The sequence below is a fragment of the Triturus cristatus genome, chromosome 5_1 (genome assembly GCF_964204655.1).
Source record: "Triturus cristatus chromosome 5_1, aTriCri1.1, whole genome shotgun sequence".
In the NCBI taxonomy this organism is placed as follows: Eukaryota; Metazoa; Chordata; class Amphibia; order Caudata; family Salamandridae; genus Triturus; species Triturus cristatus.
In genome coordinates this window covers 853,403,377-853,419,696 of record NC_140587.1, presented here as the reverse complement: position 1 = coordinate 853,419,696, position 16,320 = coordinate 853,403,377, and the positions used below count along the sequence as shown (strand labels likewise).

Below are 16,320 nucleotides of genomic sequence, written 5' to 3'. Positions count from 1 at the left end.
GGTTTCTTGACGTCGAGTGGGACTCCAATAAAGAATGCTGAAGTGATTGGGAAATTGCTTGAGGCGATACAGTTGCCTAAAGAATTAGCAGTTGTGAAATGTGCCGCTCATGGACAAGGAGATGATTTTGTGACAGTTGGCAATAGATACGCAAATGACATTGCACAATATTGTGCGAAAAACAACCAGTCAATTAATCGGGAACGAGAAAGTGAAAAGTCTTTTTGTTCTGTGATGTTTACTAATGTCCTAGAGACGTGGGATGAAGTGAAACAGTTGCAGGATGAGGCAGGAAAGGAAGAAAAGAAAGACTGGATCAAGGCAGGTTGTGCCCCAAGAGAAACAGACCATGTTTGGGTCTATAGAGATGGCAGACCAGTCATGCCGAACTCCATGTTGTCGACAATGGCAAGGATGTATCCTGGCCAAGGACATTTGGGAAGGGATGCGATGATCAGGTCTTTTAAACAGACTTGGTACAATGCAAAGTTCAGGACAATTGCAGAGAGCATCTGCCAAAGATGTTTGATTTGCCAGCAATTTAACACTGGGAAAAAGACAGTAGTGAGTCTGGGAACAATAGGTAGAGAAGGTGGTCCTTTCACGAGAATGCAGATTGATTTCATTGAAATGCCCCAAGTGAACAGACTGAGGTATGTTCTAGTGGTAGTCTGCTTGTTTTCAAGATGGGTGGAGGCCTATCCAACTAGGAGAAATGATGGAATAACAGTGGCAAAGTTACTGTTAAGAGAATTGATTCCTAGGTACGGGTTTCCAGTAACGATTGAGTCTGATGGAGGTGGACACTTCTATAATGAGCTCATGAGTTTGATTTGTGAAGCATTAAGCATACAGCAGAAGCTACATTGTGCATACAGGCCAGAGGCTTCTGGCGTTGTTGAGCAGATAAATGGCACAATCAAGAACAGGATTGGTAAGATGTGTTTAGCCACTGGAATGAAATGGCCTGATGTCTTGCCTCTAGTGCTAATGACTATTAGATCTACTCCAGATAGAACTACTGGTTTAAGTCCACATGAAATCTTAATGGGACGTGCAATGCGACATGCATATGTACCTGCAAATAAGTTGATGACAATAACTGATGACATGATTTTGGATTACTTCTAAAGGCCTGGCTGACGCAGTTCATTCTGTGTTTCACCAGGTTGGAGAAGAAGCTACCACACTTGAGAAGAAGCAAGCTCATGATCTGAGTCCAGGGGACTGGGTGAGGATTAAAGTACACAGAAGAAGAAACTGCTTGGTTCCAAGGTGGGGAAGGCCGAGACAAGTTATTCTGACTACGACAACTGCAGTAAAGTGTGCTGGTGTGAAAAACTGGGTGCATGCGAGTCATACTCTGAGAGTTCCAAACCCAAAAGACGGGACTGGTAAGGAGTATTTTGAAGAGTCAGATTCCAGTGATGATGAAGAAACAGAACCAGTAAAAGAATCAGAGAAGACTTCAAGAGAACCATTAAAAGTCTTGGGAAAAAGATCAGATTCTGCAAAAGAGCCTGAAGTTCCGAAAAGTAGTGAAGAGAAAAGAAGAGAAAAGAGCAATTCCACAGAGACTCCTGAATCAGAAGAGGAGATTGAAGAACCACTTGAGATTACACCTGAAGAAGCAGGGTCAGAAGAAGATAGAAAGGGACAGATTGCGGAAGACCCCCGAGGAGGTGTAGGGAACATTCCTGATAAGCTAGGTAAAGGGACAAATAGACAGCAAGAAGATTGCGTGTCGGAGACCCGAGGAGGGAAAGAGTTAGGGAAGTCTCAAACAGTGGTGGAAAAGACTGTGGAGCAAAAGAAAGCTGCTGAAGAACAAGAGGCATTTGAAACAGAATCGGATGAAAGTGAGAATGAGAAATCAGAGGGTCGAGTTCTGAGAAAGAGAACTTGGATTGGAGAGAGAAATAATACAGAAACAAGACCGAAAAAGGTTGTAAGAGGAGATCTTTGGCCTAACAACAGAATAAAGGGGCTGAGATATAGACTGATACGAGCGAGTACCTCGAAAGCTGAACAAGTGAATGAGGTGTCGAGTCAGAATCCAGTAAAAGGTGAAAAGAGAAAAGAGTCAAAAGAACAAGAACCAGAGGGGATCAAGAGAATCAGAAAACCTAATCAGAAGTATAGGTCGCCGGAATGGACGTACGTGGCACTGTCTGAAGGTGAAGAGGCAGAAAGTCAAGGAAATCCAGAGGAGACCGTACGAGAAGTGGTTGAAGAAGATACAGGTGAAATCCTGAAAGTAATCTTGACTGACATTGATGAAAAGTCGGATACTGAGGATATTGTTGGAGATCTAATACAATTTGATGTCGAAGAAATTGGAGTGAAGAATGATGAGTATCCAAACTGAGTGAACAGGAGAAATCACTTGGAGAAAGTGAAAAGAAGAAAGACTGAAAATTAGTTGTTTGAAGTAACTTAGAGTTCCAGAAACTCAAGTAGTGGAGTAGTAGAGGCTAAGCCAAAAGACACGGTCAAAGTAGTAAAATGGCTAACATAGAGAATAACCAAAGTAGATGTGCCTTCTTGAAAAGATGGTGTAGAATGTGCTGCTGCTGTACTGGATTATTAATGCTATTGTGGGGTGTTCTAGCTTTATTAGTTACCTTTAGGGTTACATTAGACACTTTAGGAATACACACTGAGAATGTGACTTTTGCAGAGAAAAGTTCACAAAAAGTAGTTCCGACTAGAATTAGTAACACTTACGTACATAAAGATAGGTCAATTAATGATTTTTCTAGTAATGTTTTTTCAAAGCTGTTATACGAATATGTGAAGACAATGGAAGTTAGGGATTGCTACGTTTGTTTGCAATTACCTGCATCCATTTCAGAGGTTGTTACTTATCACCATTTACCAGCTACGTATGGAATTTCTTGTAGTGTGTTAAGTAGTGTTTTTTATTTGTTAGGGAAAATAGATTATGAGATGTCTAACAGAGATAACATTTTTGGGCAATTGCCAATGAACAAAGGGCTGAATCCAGCTAAAGATGCTAACATTTTTGGTGAGATTTTTATTGAAAAAGAAGAATTAACATTAGATTACATTTTTAAGAATAATTTAACTTGCAGTCTGAAAGAAGAAGAGAAAGCTTTCCTAAACATGGTAGAGGAAAGGAGATTGAGCATGCATGAAAAGGCAGGAAAATACAAAGTGAGTGAGACAATTTGGGACATTGAAATGGGAAAAGAGTTGAGAAATGGGGTTAGTCCAACTTTAGCTCTAGTTCCCAGGAGTGTATTATGTTTGTGGGAACAAGGCTTATTACAGGTTGCCTGACCATTGGTATGGCACGTGTTATGTGGGCCTGGTCTTTCCAAAGATCTTTCATATAGATAGAATAGAAGATGTAGAACATATTAATTTACTAATGCGTTTTAAGAGAGAAACTTGGTCTGAAATAGTAGGTGACATTTTTGGAGCTTTAATTCCTGCAGTGGGAATTTCTTTGAATGCTTATGGAATTCGGAAACTGTCAACAGTGGTGGATCGCTTATCGACAAATACCGCTGGAGGGTTTCTTTTGGTGAATACGGAATTAATTGCCGTACGTGCCATGTCAATGCAAAATCGACTTGCCCTTGATATTCTATTAGCCAAGGAGGGTGGAGTTTGTGGAATGCTGAAAGTTCAAGATTGTTGCACTTACATTCCTGACGAAAGCAGAGACCTGAAGGTCTATATCAAAAATATTACTGATTTGCATGAAGAATTACTACCACTTGAAGCTGAGAGTATCTGGACTAAATTAGCTAATAAAATAGTTGCTGTTAAGAGTTTTATTGCAAAAATAGGTAGTACTATTGTAGGTAAAATATTGTTTCCTTTGACTTGTATAATTCTTGCTTTATTGATACTAAGATTAGTGTGTTTGTGTTGTAAAAACAGGGGAGGGAAAAAGAAATTAATTAAAAGAAATAATGAAAAGAGAAATAAAAGGTTGAAAAGAGAACCACAAGAAATAGAATTAGAAGAATTGAGGGAGAGTCTTTACTTGGAGACAAAGAGGGATGATGAAAGGGTGTCTGGTGTGTAGTGTTGTGTAAGGAGGAAAAGACATTTCCAATTTCTCCTAAAATGGGACTAAAATTTCACAAATTATTTTTTTTTTTGGGTTGTTTATTTGGTGATAAAATCACCAAAGGGGGGATTGCTGGAGCAGAGTTTTCTGTTGAAAATCTATTGGGTTTTTAAGCTCCGGTTTGTCTATTTGTCATAATTAAAAATATTAATTAATAATTACTAATTATTTGTTTTGTGTAAATGTTTTAACTAACCAATATGTACTAATGAGAGAAAAACGACACGTGGGAATGCTTTCGTTTTGCTTATTAATAATGTGCATGTTTTGTTAAATAAACGTTGCTGGGTGCTGTTTATTTTAAAGCACAAAACGCTTTTGGATTGTCATGTATTAATGCTTTTCTGTGTTGCAAAGGCTAGATAATTACATACACATAAGGGTATTAGTGGGGTTAACACTGTTTAATCACTATGCTGTGGTAACGTTGTTTTTGTCTCTTTTAATTAAGATGGTACGTCTTGGCCTAATATAGGATGGCTGCCGTTTGCAGCCTGGGCTCGAGTAAAATTTGTGATGAGAAGGCCTTGCTGAACATGGTCGAGAGTCATCTGACCACAGTCTTCGCCTGGTTAAAATTTTCCGTGAGGACAGCAGCAGTTCTGGGCAAGTCTCCAGACACATTTGAGCAACCTTGGAGGACAAAGGAGCCATAATGAATGAACTGAATGGACTCTGAATCATAATGTTGGTGCAGAGGAAATATGAACATGAGGCGATACTTTCGAAAGTTTAGTTCCGTTTTCCGTCTTTTTATTTTTGTGATTTTTCTGAGCGGAGGTTTTCCAAATGTAGCCATGCTACATCCTTTCCTGCTCGCTCTGCTCAGCGGCTCAGCAGATATCTAAAACTTTTTATGTTGCTTTCTTTTGTTAGAATTATTATAAATATTGTTAGCCTAGAGAGGGTTTTTGCCACTTTGCCACTTCTTCCCAAATCTGCGTTGGTGAGGATCGATGCTGTGAGGACGGCGACTCGGGAGACTTCTACTGAGAGACCTGTCCTGACCCATTCTGACATTTAGCTAGAATAGATAATTATGAGAATGATGATTTACTCTGATTGATTTTCTTTGACAAATTTTAGATAAAGTACCATAATTTTTAATTACAGTGTCGGTGGTTATTTCTTGTCAATTATTGAGTACTCTATTTTGATTATTGTTGTATAGATTGTTTAGATCATGACTCAAGACAGTTACAATAACTAGGTCCTATCGACCTCAGTGTAGATGCAGGGTGTTTAGGAGTTTTCTTCCACAGGTTCAGTGATGGTAGGGTATTTGAGCGTATGTTAGTGAAATGGGCCCAAGCGTATGATGAGTGTATGTGCGTGTAACTGTGAAATTACTCTATCCATGGAAGTAGGGAGATTTTGTACACCCCAATCTGCACCAAATGTATCACCTTCATTTGTGTACCCTGGGGTTTCTGAGCCATAAACCGAGGATGTCCAACCATCATTTAATTAAGGATAAAACCTACACTCCACCAGTTGCAAAGTTGCATATACCTGTCCATAACAATACTTTGGGTGCAATTTAGTTTAGTGTCTCAATCAATAAATGTGCCAGGCAGCATTGATGCTGGAGGGATGCCCTTTGGTCAAGTGGCTGAGGCCGGTCTCTACAGCTGCAATTAGAAGCGTCTTCCAAGTCATCGTTGAAATCCATGCTGCCTTGTCGAGGATGGTCTGGTCACTACTTTGGTAATATTATGAATCACGAGTCTATCAAAATCCTGGGCAAAGCCCAAAGTCAGTCATTTTACTCCGGCCATCGCAATCAATCAGAATGTTATCAGGTTTGACGTCCCAGTGAATGAAATCCATTTTATCAACAGCACATGTAAGTTCAGCGCTGTAGAACTGTGCCAGATTCTCAGGGAAGAGGCCCATTCCTATGAGCAAGCTCATCATGTCTCCCCCAGGCATGTAGTCCATCACAAAGTAAAAACTGTCCTTGTCTTGGAATAAATAGTATAGATGGACTACCCACTCAATGGTAGCCTCAGCAAGGATGTTGCGCTCTGCTTTAACATAGGCAACCTGATTTTGAAGAAGCACATCTTTCTTTCTGAGCGTTATTGTTGCATACAAAGCATTTGTATCTGTTTTTCTTGCCAGACTGACCTTACTAAACACCCAATGTCCAGTGTTTTGGGTTTTCCAAACATGATTTTGACCATCTTGGCTCACCTGGGGCAGATGTAGTTCCACTCTTTCTGGCACAGCATCTTTCTCATCTGATCCTGCGCATCTTGGGATAAACCCAACCACATCCTTTCATTCTCCAACTGATTTTTTGACGCATTCTCTGGTGGTGAGACTTTAGGATGTTCTGCACATGCTGTTCCATGAAAAATTTGAAGGCCTGGGGTGAGTAGCTCTGGGTGTGAGACTCCCTATGCTGTTCATCTCTCTAGCTTCTCCTCACTGGAACAGGATAAGTGGCTATCTGCTTCATTTCTTTGCCTATGCTATCAAACACTCAGAACTCATTTTACCCTTCTCCTATTTGTTCAAAGGCAAGGATAATCCAAGTTGTTCCTCTTTGCTAGGTTTTGTTAATGAGGCATCATATGAAAAGACAAAGAGGTTCTTAAGAAATCAATCAAGCATACAGTACTTGTATAGGGGAGCTATTCACCTGTTAGGGTATCCAGGCCCTGTGTAGCTGGTCTTGGTCTCAATGCCAGGTCTTGAGCCTCTGCCTGAGGTCTGTCAACAAGGGAGGTGTTCGGAGGTGGAGGGGGAGGCGTTCCAGGACTTGATGGTGAGGTCGGAGAAGGAACGGCCTCTGCTGTGGGTCTGTGCAAGGGCGAGGGAGGTGGAGGTTTCTGGATGGTTGGTGGAATCTTAGTCGGTAGTTGATGTATGCTGGTCCTTGGTCATGGAGGGCTTTATAAGCGTGTCAGTAGCTTGAATTGGCATCTTTTCGGGACAGGGAACCAGTGGAGGTTCCTCAGGTGTTGAGTGATGTGGGTCAGTTTGAGCAGGTTGAGGATCAGTCTGTCCGCTTGTTAGACTTGGCATCTTTTGGCGTATTTCCCCTGAGGTTTTGCTTTCTGAGCTCCTGGGTTTGACTCTGTTTTTGCTGGCGTAGCGTTTCTGCACACTTTTTGCACTGCTGATCAGTGATAAAGTGCATGTGCTTCTGTGGTAAAGTATGTTATGGATTGGTGTTTCTATGACTGAATGTTTCATTTACTTGTCAGTCCCTAGTAAAGGGCACCAAGTGTGCCAGGGCCTGTGAATCAACTGATACTCGTGGGCCTGCAGCACGGATTGTGCGACCCACGTGAGTAGCCCGGAAAAGGTACCTCAGACGTGCCATTGAAGAGTCTGCGCGCAGTTTGTAACTGCCATGTCGACTTGGCCCGTGCACACACTGGCCAGTCCCTAACCTTCCCTTTTCTTACACGTCAGGCACCCTTAAGGCAGGCCCAAGGTACCCCTGTGGGCAGGGTGCAGTGTATGTGAAAGGCAGGACATGCCCTGGTGTGTGTGGCATGCCCTGATGAATTACAGCCAATTTCGTTTTTCACTATTGCAAGGTTACCTGTTCCTCATAGGACAGAATGAGAAGTTTGTTTATAACATCTTATAAACATAATGAGCCTGGGGAATTCGGTATGAAAATAAAGTTTAGTATGCCTGAACTCAGAATCTAAAGATGCATCCTTTAGTGAAGGAGATTTTTACATTCTGTGGTTGAAAATACCACTTTTAGAAAGTAGGTATTTTCTTGCTCAGTCATCCTGTGTGCTTCTGCTGGAATGTGGATTGCCTGTCTGGGTTTTGGACGACAGATGGCTATGAAGCAGGAGTGGCTCCTGATAGTCTAGGTAGGTCAGGAAAGGGCTGAATAGACTTGGGCTGCGATGGGGGAAGAGGGAGGAGATTTCCTTGCACCTCAAAGGGCCTGGTCTGCCTCTGACAATGCCGTCTCCACCTCCTGCCAGGAAATCACACCAGCGAACGCAGAACTGTCTCTGGCCAGGCACAGACACCCTCTGCCTGAAGGATCAAAGGATTTTTGGATACAAATACTGGGGCCCAGACCCCTGAAATTTAGAACTCATCTGGATCAAGAAGATTGCCAAGAAGAAGAGCTGGCGATGCTGTGACAAGGAACGACTGCTTTGCTGGGTGCTTTGCTGGGCTAAACCTGCAGTGGCTGCTTCTGTCTTGGACAGTGGAAGGCCTGGACGGGACTTTCTGCAACCTAATTTGTGAGTCTCTCCAAGAGCTTGAGGTAGAGCTTGCCCCTTTTCACGAAGTCTCAGGAACAGCAAAGGCTTCCCGCAGCACTGGGGACTGTGTGTTTTGTGCTGTAAACAGAGGAAAAGTAACTTGACGACATCTACATCGCCACAGCCGACTCCGTGTCCTGACAGCCCGCAGAGGGCACTGCCGCAATGCCGCACTGCGACCCTGGTCTCACGACGCCGCCTGCTGATGCAGCCACCAAGACACTGCTCACACCGTGACCTGGGGGCACCGCACTCCGCACTGCCTCACTTCACGCCGAAGCCTGGGCACCGCAGAGAGCACTGCTGCAACGCTGCACAGTGACCCTGGTCTCCCCGACGATGCCTACTGACGACGTCACCGAGCCGTTGCCCGCACCGTGACCTGTGGGCACCGCACTCTTCACCGCCTCACTTCACAACGACAGCTTGGCCTCCTCGACGACAACACTCCACGCCGAAATCCATGCCGCTGCTTGCACCGTGGTTCAAGGGCACCGTTCATAAAACTACATAACGCACCGCCCTCATCCCGCACCGCAGCCTTGGCCTACCGACACCAGCGCCATCGACTCCCGTTCGTCAGCTGACGATGGCGCTTCAGCAACAACGACGCAGCTGCTTGCACCATGACCTGCCAGCACCGTGACGAGCACTGCCTTAATCTCGCACCGCCACCCTAGTCTCACCAACGATGCCATCTGATGCCACCACCGATCTGCTACTCGCACCGCGACCTGTGGGCACCGCACTCTTCACCGCCTCGCTTCACAACGACACCTTGGCCTCCTCGACGACGACACTCCATGCCAAAATCGATGCCGCTGCTTGCACCGTGGTTCGAGGGCACCGCTCATAAAATTACATGACGCACCGCCCTCATCCCGCACCGCAGCCTTGGCCTACCGACACCAGCGCCATCGACTCTCGTTCGTCAGCCGACGACAGCGCTTCAGCAACAACGACGCAGCTGCTTGCACCATGACCTGCCAGCACCGTGACGAGCACCGCCTTAATCTCGCACCGCCACCCTAGTCTCACCAACGATGCCATCTGACGCCACCACCGATCTGCTACTCGCACCGCAACCTGAGGGCACCGCACTGCTGCACTTTGCACCGCAGCACCTGACGCCAGTGGACGCCAGCGTTCCTCATTCCAACAGAAAGGAGCTCGCATTGTAACATGAGTGACTTCAGGGGCCTCAACGCCATGCATTTCTAACAGGTACTGTTTGCGGGTGATGGAGCGGGTAGTACAACATTTTGTATACCTCCCCCATTTTGCATGAAGATACTAATCGAATAATCTATTAATCATAATATTATTAAATGAGTTTGCTTGAACATTACTAATATCCAAATTACACGTGGGATTGCATATTGCATGGCTAAATAATTTATTGACTAAAATTTGTACGCATACTAAAAGTAGTATATGTAATAAATAGAATACTGCATGATATATGTTACTTTTGTGATGTTGTTGTAATGTTGCTCGAGAGGAGAACCAAAAGGGTGAATATAAATGCTTTAAATGTTGCAATACGCGAGATAAATACAAGCACATAGAGGGATTAGTTAGGGGTTAACATTAGATTTATTATGTCTATGTATTAATTACACTTTGTGTTTGTTTCGCTTAAGTTGGCGTTTGGGCCTAAATCCCAAAATGGCCGCCGACGCGACACAACGAAGTGGCCACTGTCCCACGATGCGCAGAGTGAACTGCGCATGAGCGATAAAGACGCCTACGGCCTCTTCGTGACCCATATCCCAATGTACCAAGACAAGGCCACGGTGGGACGACAGCCAAGTGACAAGACAATGAACATCTACAAAAACCAGTACGAACTGAACTTGTGACCTCACCCCTCAAACTGTGCTAAAACCCCATCGGACGATCTCAACCGACCAATCACGACCATACGAAATGATCAAAATGTAACTTTTTACTGTGATTTTATTATAAATGTACATGATAGAATAGAGAGGGATCTCCTTCTCCTTCCTACGGGCCGACGGCTAATTATTGACTGGCGATCGCTCTTTCCGATGACAACGACGACGACGGTGACGCTACGCAAACTCTATTACTTAGGGTGACTGCGGCGTTCTCTGAATCCTAGATGGTCCGGACACTGCCCAATTACCTGATGACGGAGAACTTTTCCTAAAATTCTATGGGCACTAACAGATGCTTGCTCGTCTCTGGTCTTTACCGATCCTTTGAGACTGTAGCGTGCTGAGCAGAAAACTACGAACTTTTGACTGATGACTTAGAGGACTCCAAATAGCCAGATTAGGTAAATATGAGGTTCTGTGCTATAATTGAATTTTGATATAAATTTTCCAAATGCAAATATAACATTTCCAGAAATTTTAGATAAACAGATATTGATTAACAAGAATTGAGATGTGGTTTATTATGAAGGTTAAGATCTGAATCTTGAAATGTGTTTTAGCTGGTTTTAGATCACCATCAACCAATCCAACTATATGGTCCATTGACCAGATGGAGGGAGTGACTTGATGTTCATGTTTGAGATCTGTTGGTAGAAGGAGTATTGATGTATATATTGTAAATTAACTTTCCTTTCCCTATAGGTTATAAGGTGTTCCCCCACATCTCGAGCGCTCGAACCGCTCATCCCTTCAACTGCGTGCAGACCGGTGAATGATAGTGTGAGAGATGGTGTTATGGGCCCCACCATTGAATGCATGTGTGAATGAGTTAGTGTGACGTCTGGTCTGTGATACAGGGAAGGATACCGGTAAGGAGGGTTTGCTTTTTCCCCGTTGCCACGGTTTTTGCGCTCCAACAGTTTTTCTGGTAGCAGTATGACGGTTATATTGTTTTGGTTTGGTGATTATTGCTTGTAAATTGCTTATTGATTATTGATTGGTATTGGTTTAAGTATTAACACTCTATGTTGAGTCGCGTCAAGTTCTATATTGTTTGACGGCTTCTGGGATGTAGGCAGTTGGAAGTTTGTAACGGTTCCATAGTAGAGCCGAGGTAAGCGCTGCTCTCGGGAAAGATGGAATTGTTGTTGCCCTGTAGGTACACGGGGAAAACGTGTAACGATTGGAGTTGCACGACGAATTGTCTGGGTTCGATTCGGTAACATCGTCGTGTGTTGCCATTAGGTACATTTTCTGTATGAGAGAGGTGTATGGTAGCGAAGGTCACCTGTGAAATTTTGGTCTTAGGTACCAGGAGTCCAAAAGGAGCTCTGATAACGCTTATCACTGGAAAGGTAATAGGTGTTCCCTAAGCTTGCTAGAAGGATAAAGTAGAGGGAAGTGCTTCTTTGTTAACGTATGTTATAATTCTGTAGTAGGGCAGACTGTTCGCTGTTCTCGGGAAAGACAGAATTCTGTGTGAATGAACTACATTTTCTGTATGAAAGTGCGTGAATGAAATAGCATTCAGGTTAATTGTGAAACTCTGGTTTTATTTTTCAGGAGCAGAGCGTCTCCAACTAGGGGGCATATCAGCAACAACCGGCGATAATTATCGCTCAGCGCTCTTAGCGTGAGGATAATTATCGCCGGGTAACAAGGATTCTTATCGCTGCAATAGCGTGCAATTAGCAACGCTTATCTCCTAAGCGATAAAAATCCTCACGCTAACTGCCTAACTTGAGATTATCGCTGCTAACCCAGCGATAATGTCACGCAATGTGGCGTTAGCTTGTTGATAGGGACTCCCAAACTTAGCCATGATATCCACCCTCCATAGGATATCATGGCTAAGTCAGTCCTGAAGCAGGCGTAAGGAAAGTAGCGATAACAGGGGTTATCTCTACTTTTCCTGACACTATGCTTCATAGCGTGGGGCTTGATGAAAGGAGAAATGTCGCTTTGCGACATTTCTCCTGTCATGTTAGGTCAGGAACGCCCACTTTGCATCTCATTAGAGATGCAAAGCTGGGCGTAAAGAATCCCCACGCTAAAGCACGGTTTCACCTGTTAGTGTGGCCTTGCTAATTAGGCGATAAAATTATCACCACTTTTCGGCCGAAAACGGCCGCAAAAGCGGCGATAAGTTTTTTAACGCTTGCTTGTAAATATGCCCCTAGGTGACTTAATTCTGGAGAAACGGTTATCTGATGCTTGCTAGAAGGGTGAAGTAGAGGTATGTCCTACTTTATCAACGGAAGTAACGATTCCGTAGTAGGGCAGAGGTAAGAGCTGCTCTCGGGAAAGATGGAATTCTTGTGAAAAAGGTTATTGACTGTTCTTTGGTTAGCGATGCAGACAATGGTGGTGTTTTCATGTCGTTACTAACAGATTTTGAGTAAGAGAGAACGTAAAAGAAAATTACTGATAAATTTTGTAAAGGAGGGGTTAACAGGACCAGGAGCTGCGACAGCGAGAAAAGCTGACGTCAGAAAGACCGTGCTGGGATTGGCTAGTCAGTAAGAAACATAAACGCTGCTGATTGTTGCGTTAGTGTGAGTCGCGCTGAGATTGGAGAATTAACGGGTGACATAGACGCTGCTGATTGGTGTGTAAGTGTGAGTCGTGCTACGATTGGTTAAAACAACAGAATAGTCGTAGGAAAAACTAGCAATACACGGAAGACAAAATGATGTATTACGATCCACCAGAAAAAGAGAAAAAGTCCTGGTTTGCTTCCTCCACCAAAATCGCCCGCATCTTTTACGGTTGCGAAATATGGATATCATACTTGTATTTTGTTCGACAATTGGGCAAAATACACGAAAGATGATGGAGTTTTGGCATTTCCAGAGCATGGTTCATTTCATTTAGCGGTTTTGAGAAATTTAAGAGAGAATGATGAATTTAGAACCGAGACCTAGACCAACACAGTTTGAAGCATTGACGGAATGGGAAGATGAGATGCATGACAGAGAAAGACAGAGAAGTGGCGGAAGATATAGGTACATGTTTGGTAGATCTCATTGTCAAGATATTCATGATGACAGAATGAGGAGATGACGAAGTGCAAATATGGCTGATGGTTCGTTTCCTGTGAGACATGTTGAAGAAGTTAGTGGGAAAAAAAGTACGGAAAAGAGACATAATATAGGGTCAGGAGGGTATGGAGTGAATGAATCAGAGGAAGATGTTCTTGACGACATGTTTTATAAAAATCCACCCCCGTATCAACCAGAATCTGAAATGTTAACACCAAGTACCCCAATGAGAGAGACTTTGCGAAGCATTAAGACTGAACCAGTACCCCAAGAGTTAGGGAAAAATAATTATTTCAAAGAAGTAGAGAGAAATTAGGATTGACGAGCAGTGTGCGGCCATTTATACCTAAGAGAAATTAGGATAGTAAGGTAAGTAGTGAAAATTCAGCAGAATTAGCAAAAACAACTTTAGAGTTAACCGAAAAGATTAGGGAATCAACTAAAAACTTAGAAGCCGTAACTGTTCCTGTAACCATAGGTCCAGTAATGCCCATTTTTGATAAGCAAAAAGATAATGAATATTGTTTAACGGTTCCTTATAACAGTAATAAACAGGCAGAGAGGCCAAGGATAAATTCAAAAGAGAACACATGGAGACAGACAGTAAGTGCATCAGAACAGAGTATGCCTAAAAATTTGACAGCACATCCAGGTTTAGTTGAAAGACTGATAACGACTATAGATTCCATATCGGAAATCCCAAGAGACTCAGAACGAAGAAATGTGGAGAAACCAGTAGGTCCTACTTCAGAAGAATTAGGTGAATGGTTAAGGAGCTTACAGAGAAAATATCGAGAGTCTCAATCTATAGATGTGGCCAAATTAAGGATGGTTTTGGAAGAATTATTAGTAGGCACTATCCCTACAGAAAAATTAAAATCCTATCAGGATGAAGAATTACTCTTCTTGTGCAAAAGTATAACTTGGAGAGCAAATAATCTACATGAGAGACTAGAGGAAGTAGCAAATGAAATGGGTATAGACATTGAGAAGGTAAAGGCTTTACAAAAACCATATCGAGTAGATTTTACTGAGAAAGATATTGAAAATCTGAACACCACAGGACGGATAATCCAGATTAAAGACATAATCATTTTATTGAGAAAATGGAGAGATGTGGATAAATGGAGAAGTAGGTGGTATAGAAAACGAGATGATATCTCGGAGAAAACGTTTGCAGCATTCCCCATAAGAGAAAAAGAAAAGATAGTGACAGAATGTCCTATGAGAGAAATTCCAAGAGGAGGATATGTACATGTTCCTTGGACTAGGCAAGATATTTTATCATTTACAAATGATTTCCCTCGACTACGCGAGAAGCCAGTCGAGTGGTATAGACAAGAGGACAGATTTGTAAAATTATCGAAGGTTTTATGGATTGATTTGAATAGCCTATTTGATATAATAGTGCCAGCAGATTTATGAACAGAGTGCAAGATCGTGATAGATTGGCCTACAAAGGAATATCCTAGAGATCCAAAGACTGGTGCCCCTGATCCAGAAGTGATGAAAAAATATGAACAAGTAATCACTTTTTTGAAAAACAAAGTACCTCCCAAAGAGACCGATTGGGGAAAAATAGACCGAACTCACCAAGAAGCTAAGGAGTCAGTACATGCATATTACGAAAGGTTAATCCGTGCCTTTAAGCAGTTTAGTGGTGATGAAAACTTAAGTGAAAAAGATTTAGGTCATTTTGTATACAGATTAGTATATGGACTACGTCCTGGAATTAGTGAAATGATGAAGCAGCACACAGTGGACTGGCAAAACAAGAAAATAGATGAGGTACTGAGACATGCAAAGTATTTTAGTGATGAAATTGAGGCCAAGCAGCGTAAATTAAAAGAAAAGGCTATGTGGGCACAAGTAAATGTAGCAGAAAGACAGGAAGCACAATTGATCGAACAAGCAAATAATGTAGGACCAAAACCTAGATTTAACACTGGAAAAGGAAAAGGATAATTCAATATTGAAGAAGCCAAAAAGAAATGGCCATGTCATAATTGAGGAAGAATAGGGCACTGGAAATCCGAGTGTAAATTTCCCCCGAATACTAATGGTGATAATGCATCATTGAATCCGCAGGTGCAGAAAGAGGTGAGTGGTCAACCGCAGCGACAGCAGCAGGTTGTTACCCAATAGAATCAGGTGCCAATGCGGCCTATTCCACAGAGCGTAAATTCACAAAAATACAGTAATGAGACAGGATTCTACAATGAAGAACAGGTAACTAAGCTGCCGCGCGCTAGCGCTATTTCGCAGTATTGGCTACAACGCGATGAGAGGGAGTCAGAAGAAGGATATTGACGGTGCCGAAGGGAGGAAGAAGAGTTCGTACTTGGCGCAACTCTAGAAGTAGACCAGACAGGCCATTTTGTGGACGGAAAGGTAAATGATGAAAATATTACTTTCCTAGTAGATACTGGTGCTACTCGATCAACTGTTAGGTCAGCTGATGTTATGAATCTTCCTCTCTCGGATGAAACAATCCAAGTGGTTGGAGTATCCAACAGACAAATCAAAACGTATCTCACAGAACCAGTAAAAGTCAATATAGGGAAATTTTCCGAAATGCACCGCTTTGTTGTGTGTGATTCAAGTCCTGTAAACCTATTAGGACGAGACCTGTTGTGCAAAATGAATTGCACCATATTTTGTACCCCTGATGGTATAGCATGTGAGACCTCTGATAAAGACGTACTGTATAAAATGACTATGGCTAATATGGAACCTGAAATTACTGAAGTTTATGCTGTATTCAACCCTGACAAACTACCAAAAGAATTGAAACAGACAGTGAAAGCAGAGGTTCGGAATTTTACAGGAGAAGATGTAGGATTGATGAGAAATGTGGATCCCGTGAAGGTAACAGTGAAGGAAGGAATAAGCTACCCAAATGTTCCTCAATATAAATTGACACCAGAGATAATTGAAGGAGTTACCCCTATAATTGAGAAAATGATTAAACAAGGAATTTTGAGAGAAATAATGAGTAGTCCATGACATTCACCAATTAT

The 16,320-nt window shown here is 42.7% G+C and overlaps 1 pseudogene; it reads right to left on the bottom strand.

Annotated features, from left to right (window-relative positions):
* Nucleotides 1–16,320, bottom strand: part of LOC146831548 (serine/threonine-protein kinase LATS1-like) — a 40,930-nt pseudogene that overhangs the window by 7,573 nt on the left and 17,037 nt on the right.